A 10,910-nucleotide genomic window follows, 5' to 3' on the forward strand; every position below is an offset into this window, starting at 1 on the left:
ATTTATGGATTTTTGATGAAAAATAGCATAAATAGTGACTTAATTAGTGAATAATTGCTAGAACATATCCCATGACTAAGGAAAAACGTCACATGTTGCATTTTATTATCTTTTTCAGATCTAAAATTGAAAAGTTGATGTATATATTTGTTCTCATGTTTTTATGATTATAATTGATAAATCCGATAAACCGCAACATAGTTTTTCCGATAAATATTTCGAAATTTTAACCTAAGTTTTTGAACATTATGAGTGTCATGGTATTTTTCCAGAATGTTCATAAGTTTAAATTTCAAATTTCAAATTTATTTGGATTTTTGTGATTTATTTTGGGTCCATTAATGAACAATTTTAAGAAATATGAGTTAATTATGGTCAAATAGTTAGTGGAGACTAATTTTGAGTCCTAAGAAGGTTAGGGTAATTAACTTGTGCATAAATATGAATTTATGTATTTTATTGTGATTTTAAAAGGTTGAATCACGCAAATCCGTAAAAACCGTGTAATATACGATATTGGCTCCTTAAAGGCGATTTAGCATAAAATTGGGCATGTTCATACATATTATAATGCTGCATTTTATTTATGATTGTCATAATTTTATTTTATGTAATTTTATTTTATGTAATTTTTAGTTAGTATGGCCTTAGTTTTAATTGGTATTTCCCGAAATGTATGGGAATATCAATTCGGTTGTAATTTATTGTGATCTTGTATCACCGTTTTGTAATTTAATAAATTTATTTTATTTTAATTACAAATGTATAATAGGAAATTATGTAATTTGTTATGTAATTTATTTATTCCGGAGTTCCTTGAAGACGGTGTCACTCAAGAAGGCGATACATAAAGACGGTGTTACCTCGAGATGCGTGCCAAAACCGAAGTTCAAGGGACCAATAGAGTTGGTTTCCGAATATGTAATAGTTAATTAGATTTTCTATTTTTAGGAAGGCCATACTAGGATTTATTTTATGTTTTGCATTTTATTTATATGTTGCATGCATCGCTAAATCGCCATAACTAAAACATGCATTGTCATTTTAATCGAGTTTATCGACCGTCTCAATTACAATTATCATAGTTCACCGCTTTAGTTCACTTAAAACGTGATAGATAATAAATTGACATGACCTCTCGCTAAAAATAAACAATTGAGACATAGCCTTACCAAAAGGTAGAAACCATGAAAACCTATTTCGTGAGGGAGTGCACTCGGCCACACCGGGGTACAAACCTTGTTACGTAGGGAAAGTGGGTGATAAATGTCTATCCACCGAATTTATATTAATGAGGGGTATTTCGGCACACCGTGCCCTAAGATGATATGAGTTTGGATCATGGACACATTTATTCGAAATTTGGGTTGAACTCAACGAAAGTATTCACGACGATTTCCGGATGTGTTTCGGGCTAGAGATAAATATTAATGTAAATTTTATCGACCAAGAGTTCTAAAAGTAGAATTGATTAAAAGGTTAATCCACCGAGTTATATTAATAAAGGGTATTTCGGCACACTGTGCCCTAAGTTAATATGAATTTGGGTCTTGGAATCATTTATAAAGTTGGGTAGAGGTCACTAGATAAATGCAATAAAACTTGTTTAAATTTATTTTACGAGTATTATTATATTGAAAACGACATATGTTTTATTCCTTCTATATTTTGTTTTGTAGACCGCTCTTATTTCTCATAACAAATGGCAAAACCAAACACCAACGCCACGCCTCTCACTAATACTTCATGGCTCCGATCCTTCATGGATCGATGTAAACTTGAAAAGAATGGGTCAAATTTCTCCGATTGGGATGCCCAACTCAAACTAGCCGCCCAAGGTGACGACAAGCTTCGTTACCTCACCGAGGCCTCTTCACCCGAACCTAACACTAGGTCGACCGCCGCCACTAGGGAAGCATATGAGGCTTACCATAAGGAGTCCGCCGCAATGAAAAATGTGTTGATCTTTGCGATGGAGGCGGATCTCCAAAGGAGAGCCTTTAAAATGGGCACCGCTAATGAGATTTACTCCAAGCTTGTGACAATGTTTTCACAAACTCCGCGGATCGTCCTATATGAGGCGGCCGCGGCATTCTTTGATCTCGACTTCAAAGAGGGCCAAAAGGTTAGCCCTCATGTGCTCAAATTAATGGAGCTAGTCGAGACCTTGAAAATTCAAAAGGTTGAAATCCCCAAAGAACTCAATATAGATAGGATTCTACACTCCTTATCGAAGGTCAAAGCGTATGTTCAATTCCGGGTGAATTTTAACATGCAAGACAAGGACGTGTCTCTTGAAGAATTGCACAAGCTACTTGTGCAAGCCGAGAGAGACATGGGGTTAAATGTCAACCCACCTAAGGATATGCTTAACATAAGCACCAAGAGTAAGGGGAAGTTAAAAAAGAATGGGAAGAAAGGTAAGAAGCAAGCTCCCACTTTCACCAAAGCTAAGACTTATGAAGCTAGCACTTCTAAAATCAAGAAGGATCCTCTTGATAAATGCCATTATTGTAATGGTGTTTGACATTGGAAAAGAAATTGTTCCAAATACCTTGGTGATATTAAGGCTGGAAAGATCACTCCAGTAGGTAAATGACTATCCTTTCTTTTATGTTTCTAATTCAACTATGGTATTGTGATACAAAGTTGTGATAATGTATCCCCTTTTTATTGTAAATAGGGCCTCCACCAAGCAAGGACAAGGGAAAAGAAAAGCAAGCTTGAGAAACCATCGAGAAGCTAGGAATAGCTTCCATGAAGCTTCGCTTTTTATTGTCTTATTTTAAATTATGTTTTGGATTTTAGAACCTTTTGATTTCCGTGTTCTACATGGAAATGTAATTTGGATAATTGTTTGTATTTTGGATAATGGTGGTTTGGTTTGCAACCCAAGTCACCCGTTTTATCGTTTTTATCCTTGTTCTAAAATTCGTCTATACATGCTTGCTCATAGAAACATATGATTATTCACTTAAAGTGATCTAATAAACAACTATAATGATGGGATTCATTATATGACCACAAGCTAAAGACTTGTGTATGATCATTTATAAAGTGATATTGAGTTAATGAACTCTCATAAAGGAAAGTTAATCGCCAAGTACACTTACAAAATCTAAAACAATTAGTCAAACTATGAGATAGTTCTCCTTATATTTCAAAAATCATTATTTGTGTCTCATATGCTATCTTTGAATTTCTAGTGTATTTATTCTAAAGATAGAGTGGGAGAAAAATGAGGACACAACACCAAAATAAATTTGTGTACTTGTGTAAATGAGATCTACGCAAAGGAGAATGATTTGAATAAAGGTATATCTATTTATATAGTATGCCCAATAGATGAGATCTATGGTCTCGAATAGATCTACGTGACAAAAGAGACCAAGTGAAGTAATCAAAAGAATATTTTCTCAAGATAACTACACGAGGAGACCAAAAGAAAGTTTTGGAAGAAAATGACTAATGTAAAGTCTTAACAAGAGTTTTGACTAGTTTATGATAAATTTTGACCAATAGTTTCAACATTGATATTTACTTAAGAGCCTAAATGAATTAAAGTTACATCCTAGAAAATAAATGAGATTTATGACTAGAAGTTGCAAGGATTGATATACCGATATTCTCAATAGCTAAGTTAAGTATTAACCACGCAAAAGTTATTACTTAACCTCATTATGAAAATGAATTGGTTAAACCTCCTTCCGAAAGGGGTATTTTGACGGACGTGTATTAGAGTTGACATTGCTACGCATCATTATGATATGAATGAGTTAGAGATTAAAATCTCTTTCCATAAGGTTAAGATGAGACCACTTCAAAATAGGTATTTTGAAAGGATATGATGGGAACATATATGGGTTTATCTCAATAACTTAGCAAAGCAATAAATTTCAATTTTTGAAATGTCTCAATTGAGTTGTCAATTGCGAATCATGTGAAATATAGTGGGAGTTGGAAATTATCGTGTGAAGATATGTAATTTAGTGGGAGCAATCATCTTATAAAAAAAAATTATAACTCACTACTCATTGAGAATGACGAGCTAATACCTTCTTTTATAAAGGAGTATTTGAGTTTTCAATTCTGGATGAAAATGGACTATGATGAATCCAATCACATCATGAGATGTTGGATAAGTATTGAGACATACACATTGAATCAACGAGAAACATAGGTTATTCATGTAAATGAAAAAGGAATTGCCATTAGCAGACATGGTCGTTCCTTGAACCTAAGAATGGTTGATCTCATGATTATTAGTTACTAATGTTTCCGCCATTAGAATAATCATGCACATGTCCAAATAATGATTCATATGCTTAAAAGCATAATGAATCGTTAGCGAGCCATGCAAGAAACGTCATGAATTCTCGAGGAGAATTTGATGAGCGATTTCAGTGATTGACCAGAAGACTCTGTTGTGTGTCAAGAGGTTGCACATATTGCAGTTCAAACACATGTAAGGATTTATGAAAATCCTAAGCTTTTCAAGCTAAAAGGAGAAATAGGAAGTTTGGAAAGATACTTAGTTGAATAAGAAGTTACTAAAAACTAATTTTTCCTAATATGCTGGGACTTGTGAGAAGTGCTAGGCTAATCATCTTGACAATTGTTGCAAGATTCTACAAAACATATACCTAGTGCATTGTGTGTGGGTGGAGTACTTGATCAGTACAAGTTATATCATTCACCACAAATTCGTTTGTTATGTGATAATCGACAAAGAAGTTCTTTCAAGATAAAGAGCCGAAACCGAGGTTGGGAACCTAGATGTGTACTTGGTAAGGTTCATGCTATGATAGATAACATGAACGTAAAGGAAAATGCGATTAAAAGAAGTTTGAACACATGGACACATGATATGTTAAACTTCTATTGCAATCAACAAGTGTTTACACACTTACGATATGCATCACAAGGTTGTAATATGGTATTGACTACCCGAGTGTGATGTCGACATTTATCGTTTGAGTTATTATTAACTCACCTTATACTTTGTTACATCCAACGGGTTGTAGAGACAATTGAACCCCGTTTAAGTGAACACGGATTAGCATTGTATTCGCCCATAGTTACTTACCTGAGGTGACGTCTCGAAGTGACTAGAGTGTGATGCGATTGATGGAAAGTTCAAGTGCCATGGAGTCATATGAGAATCACTAGTCGATCACATAGGCAGACTGTTAGGAACATTTTGTCGGGCCTTATGACCGCTTATAGAGTTCTGGCAAATTTATATAGCCTGGTCATGGCGAGAGCTACTATAGTATTCTAATGAGTCGATTCTTTTGATTAAAGACTATTCGCCTAAGATGGCACAGTTTTAGATTAACTTTGATTTGTGTTACTACGACCTTCGTAAATGGGGACAAATGGGCATATTTTGGGTTATGATGGATGTGGCTAGTCGAAGGGAATGAGTGCGATAGGAATTGTCCACCCCTTGTCAGGGTTATAACAATATCTCAGGGCCACTCGAGGAGTAATGAACTGGCAATGTGTGGCCACGCTCGGAATGTATCCATGGTGGATAAATTCGGTCAATCAGTTATTCTCCAGATCGAGGAAACCACTCTCGATATGATCACTTGCAAGTACGACCTGAAAGACACCTTGCATTGAGTGGGAGATAGTACTGGGACAAGAGAATTGGTGACACACACTTGTCGAGGACAAGTGGGAGATTGTTGGAATATGTGTCCTCCGACAATAATGCGATCACAACTGTTGATCATGATGATCACATGTTTAAGTCTCATTTTAAAGAATAGAATTGGGAAGTAATATTTTACTGTCAACTGGTCCACACATATCGGTAATGATTGGCTGACTAGAGTTTGACATTACTGTCGTGCGACGGTGGTGATCAGTTGATCCCCTTAGGTCATACCTAAAGTGTAACACTCTTAATTGATCATTTAATTGATCGTATGACGATACGGGTTAATTAAATTACTTAAAATTGACGCACGATTTTGGAATTAATATTTACGTGTCTCATTGTAATTTGATTAAATAAGATACGGTCTAAGTAATCGAATTGTTTTAATTACTCAGATGAAATTATTGTTTAAGGAAACAATTGCATTTGAATCAATAAATTATTATAAACACAAGATGTTGTGATTTATAATTGGTAAAATATTTTGGTACAAGTAATTATGAATTACTAAGTCGATTTTTGTATATGACGTATTTTTATTAATGCGTTGATTTTTAATATGTTAAAAATACATAACATTTTCACATGACATGTGACATGTGACAAATTGACAAAAATAAAATGGAGTCCATTTTATCTATATGTACCGAAATTAGGGGTGTGTTAGGCAAAATATTGTGTTGATTATTTTATATAGAAAACACAATCATTAACCTAAGAAATAGCCATGCAAACCTACTAGTCTTTGTGAAGAGAACCTTGATCATGCATTGGCCATTTTCACCCCCCCTTACCCGGTTTTTGAAGAGCATAGCCAAGGGTCTTTTGCTTAATAATTTATCATATACACTACATGAAAAAAAGAGCGGTGTATCAATTATTCATTCATTCATCTAAAATAAGAATTTTAGAAAGATAAAACCTTCCTTCTCCTCCCTCTCTCTAAACCAAAATAAAAGAGAGATCAAATAATATTTTGAGTCAATTTTTATACTAAAATTAGTATTATTCTAAAAATAATAATATTAATTTTATTAAGTTGTTACCTTGGGTATAAAACCTTGGGAGGGATTCTCTACTTGAATCCTTGTTCATCCATTAAGGAGAGCTCAAGAACAAGAGAGTAGGAGAACTCTCTTGTGCCCATATAAACCGAAATCCTCAATGTAAGAATGAAGATTTCTTCCTTTTTACTTATAGTTTGCATGCACAAGATCACCTTTTAATATTATGACTAAAATTAAAATTATAACATTATGAATATGTTGAGTATAAAGATATAGATTTCCAACAGCATGTCCCAATGATAGCTTGATAGCTAATGATTCTTTATTATTGACGGGATAATTGCATTCATGGGGATGTCTTGACAAAGTAGGTGGAAGATGGAATTTGAACCATTTAGGCTTGATCTTGACTTTTGACAAGCCACAATAAGGTAAGATAGAGCCCCCTTGGACCGATACATCTATATCTGGTCTCACTTAGGTGAGTGTAGGTCTCCTTATGGTGTGTGTTACATCAATAATGTACAAGTATGGTTTTTATTTCATCTGTTTATAAGAATTACTTTCATGATATGCTATGCATTTTAAGCCATTCACATTGACTATGTTGCCCATTTCTAGCCCCTTCGTACACATGTATACAACTTCCCTAGATACATTATATACTTGCCTACCTTGATAAGCTAGTATCGATGTTATTAGTGTTAGGGTCTCATTTGAGATATGCTTTGATTGTGTCATTGTGAGCTTGGTTTGACGGAATTGCTATTTCCGGAATTTGATTATGAAAGAGAAGTTGAAGTGAAATGGAAGTTGAAAAATGAAAAGAAAGAAAAAAATGAAAAAAATGAAAATTGAAAAAAAAATGTGGAAAAAATGAAAAAAAGAAACATGATTTGATAAGAAAAAAAGAAGAAGAGGTTGTGTTAAGAAGCTCTCATGTTGTTTTTCATAAATTTTTGTAGAGTATTCTTATGATTTGTATTGAAAGAGTTCAATATATTTTTGTTTTTGACTTCTAATGGGTTTAATTTGGGATTTGGATTGAGCATCCTTTCATATTGGTTTTGCTAGCTTCACTTAAGTCCACATTCCATAATTCATATGATCCCCCTTATTACCTAGTGCCTATTGTCTTCTTCTTACCATTGGCTTCTTTCTATGCTTGCATTATTGAATGTTTTGACTTGTGGTTTCGAAATGACTACCATATTAGATTGGGGAGACACTCTCATGAGTCGAGGATAGGTGAGTGCTACTCACACAAATATCCTTCTACATATAAATGAGTATTGAGTGAATCGTGAGAAAACAAAGTAAAAAAGATCATGCAAGGGCCGAAAAGTTCATTTAAAATCATTCACGCTATGCCGCCATGTAAATCTCATCCATGTTTATGCATTATCCTTATGTCCATGTTGTTTCGGGATTTGAGTCATTATTCTTATTGCTTTATTTTGAGTTTTCATAAGTGACAATTGGTGGAAACAACATTCTGCCTTCGAAGTACTCGACCGAGTACAGGATACTCGACCGAGTACCTTCTGTTACTCGACCGAGTACTCTGGATTGGTATCCGTGACTTATATTCATTATTCCGTTATTTTCGTTGAGTTTTGTAGTTATCCTCTTGGTGTGAAGTATGTGGGCCCGAGGCACGGCCGATGTGGTGTTGGCATGATGATATGTCTAACTTATATATGATTTTACTCCCTATTTTAGCCCGATTTTATTTGATTATTGCACTTTTATAAGGGTATTTGTGAGCTAATTCCGTGTTCTAGGTGTCTTTGCTTGTATTGATTGCATTTTGTAGGAAATGAAGCATTCGGTAGCTTTTTCCTGTCAAATTAGCAAGCACTAAAGTTCACGAGGCTAAAAGAAACAAGACTTGATCATGGAGGGGCGTATTGGTAAAATCCGAGCATGGAAATCCCGAGCATGAAGAAACTAACTTTGGTTGATGCACAAGTAAAGAAATGAAAATAAAACCCAAATGAAGTCCAAATAATAATGTGTGGTTGCAATCTTAGGATTCCTAATTGTGCAATAAGTCGGAAGAATTAAAGAGCATTAAGACGGAGCTTTGGATTCCATTTGCCAATTAATCAAGAATTAAAGACAATAAACTCGGATTCCTGCGTCCCCGATTGAGGTGGGGTGTCCCCGATCGAGATCACCTGCATTTAAGTTGTTTACGTTTCACCCCTTAAGTCCTATATAAGGGGTGTCAAATCCGGCATTAGGAGAACCTTTCATACGCTTAAGCACACAAAAACTCTAATTATTAGAGTAGTTTACATTTCCTTTAAGCATTTCATTTTTGTTATAAACAAATTCCTTTGGTATTTAAAGTTATTAATTCACGCTTTCCGTTCAAGTTACTTGGGTTTTTAGTTTGTGTTCTTCATATTTGAGTTCTATTTCCGTTGTTACAGTAATTTCATTTCTAGCATTATTTCGTTAATTCATTCGTCATCTACGTTGTTACATTGTTTTCATTATCGTAATTACTATTTCCATTTTGTTACTAGTTTATTACATTTTAATATTAAATTATTTCCATCATAGTTTATTCATAGCATTTTCATATATATAATTCATCATAGGTATTTTGCTAATTACATATTACTATCATTCCCTAGTTAGTCTATTAAGCATTGTTTCTAATACTTATGTTTTTATCATCATTTAGCAATATTTTAATTCTCAATTATTCATTTAGTTATAATTCTAATATCATCATGTTTATCATATCATATGTTATTAGTTTAGTTTTCAATATGAGTTAGTAGTTCATCTTGTCTAGGGATTAGGGAAGCCATGCATAAATAGTTTTTGTAGGTGTTGAATTAGGATGCTATAATATCGTTTAACAGTTTCTATCACATGCTTGTTTTATTTGCTAGTCTTTGATAATTGATCACTATCTTAGATTAAATTTGTTAATTCAATTTTAAAAGTCGAGAGGCACGAAATTGAATGAGACTAAGCATGCTTTAGTAGACCGATCTAGTAATAGCGAGAGCTCGCTAGAACCCGTTCTATGGTTAACAATAAGGCCGAGAGGTGGTTGTCATTAGACCTAAAAAATTAACGTTATTATCTATTCCTAGTTTAACATGAGCATTTACATAAGTGCATGCATGACTCGATTCCTGTAGACTCTTTTATCATTATTAATTTTACATTATTTTATTACAAGTTTACCAACAACCAAACAAACAATCGTAACCGACCTTGATAGAATTCTATTCATAGCAATTCATTACGCAACTCCCGTCTCCTTGTGTTCGACCCCTACTTTACTACATTCATTTGTTAGCCAAGTTTAGGGTATTTTTGTTAGGTGTGAGATATCCTATCACTTGATGGTATGGTAATGATCCAACAACATGGTTGGAATTTGAGACGGATGTGGAATGCGAGTTGGTGTGGATAGGAAAATGATGGCAGTGTGATACCATTTTTGGATGTTTCAATTTGTTGTATATATTTATATGCATTTGTTATAGAACACATGTTAATTTCATTTAATCTTTAAGCATAGTTGCATTCGATCAATTTCGTGTGTAGTTATATGTGACAATGTGGTGTGATAGATGCTTGAGCTTACATGTTGTGTTCACACGTTTATACTTTCTTTGTTACAAATTGGGAGTGAACTTCGGGGACGAAGTTCCTTTTAAGAGCAGTAGATGACATCGCAGCAATAAAAACCTCTTTTAAGTTATTGCTATTAATCTTTTATGTGGTTGCTATTAATCTTACCAACTTTGTTTACTAATCGGCTTAGTTGAGAGCAAGGTGGTAATGCAGTTGTTTGGCAAACGCTCATTTTATATTAGGCAAACGTTAGTTTTATGGTTGTTATGATGATGGCATGGTGACTCTGGGGTGGTATATGTAATATTCCGTATATTAAGTAAAAGTCAAAGTCAATGTTGGTCAATGTGAATTAGAAAATGAATAATATGTAAAATAGGTAATATACTTATTTATAATGATTATGATCTTAAAATAAATATTAAAAAATAATAAAAATAAAAAGAAAGGGAAGGGGAGGAGTACTTGGTAACTACCTTATTATTATATTATTATTCTAGTTTCCTATTACTTTCCTAGTTTCCTAAAAGTTTCCATTGTCATTATATATACTCAACTCAATATTTTCATCATCACTTTTATTATTCAACATAAACTCAAACAAAACCTAGAAAGAAAATAGGAGAAAG

Source organism: Silene latifolia, chromosome X (genome assembly GCF_048544455.1).
Source record: "Silene latifolia isolate original U9 population chromosome X, ASM4854445v1, whole genome shotgun sequence".
NCBI lineage: Eukaryota > Viridiplantae > Streptophyta > Magnoliopsida > Caryophyllales > Caryophyllaceae > Silene > Silene latifolia.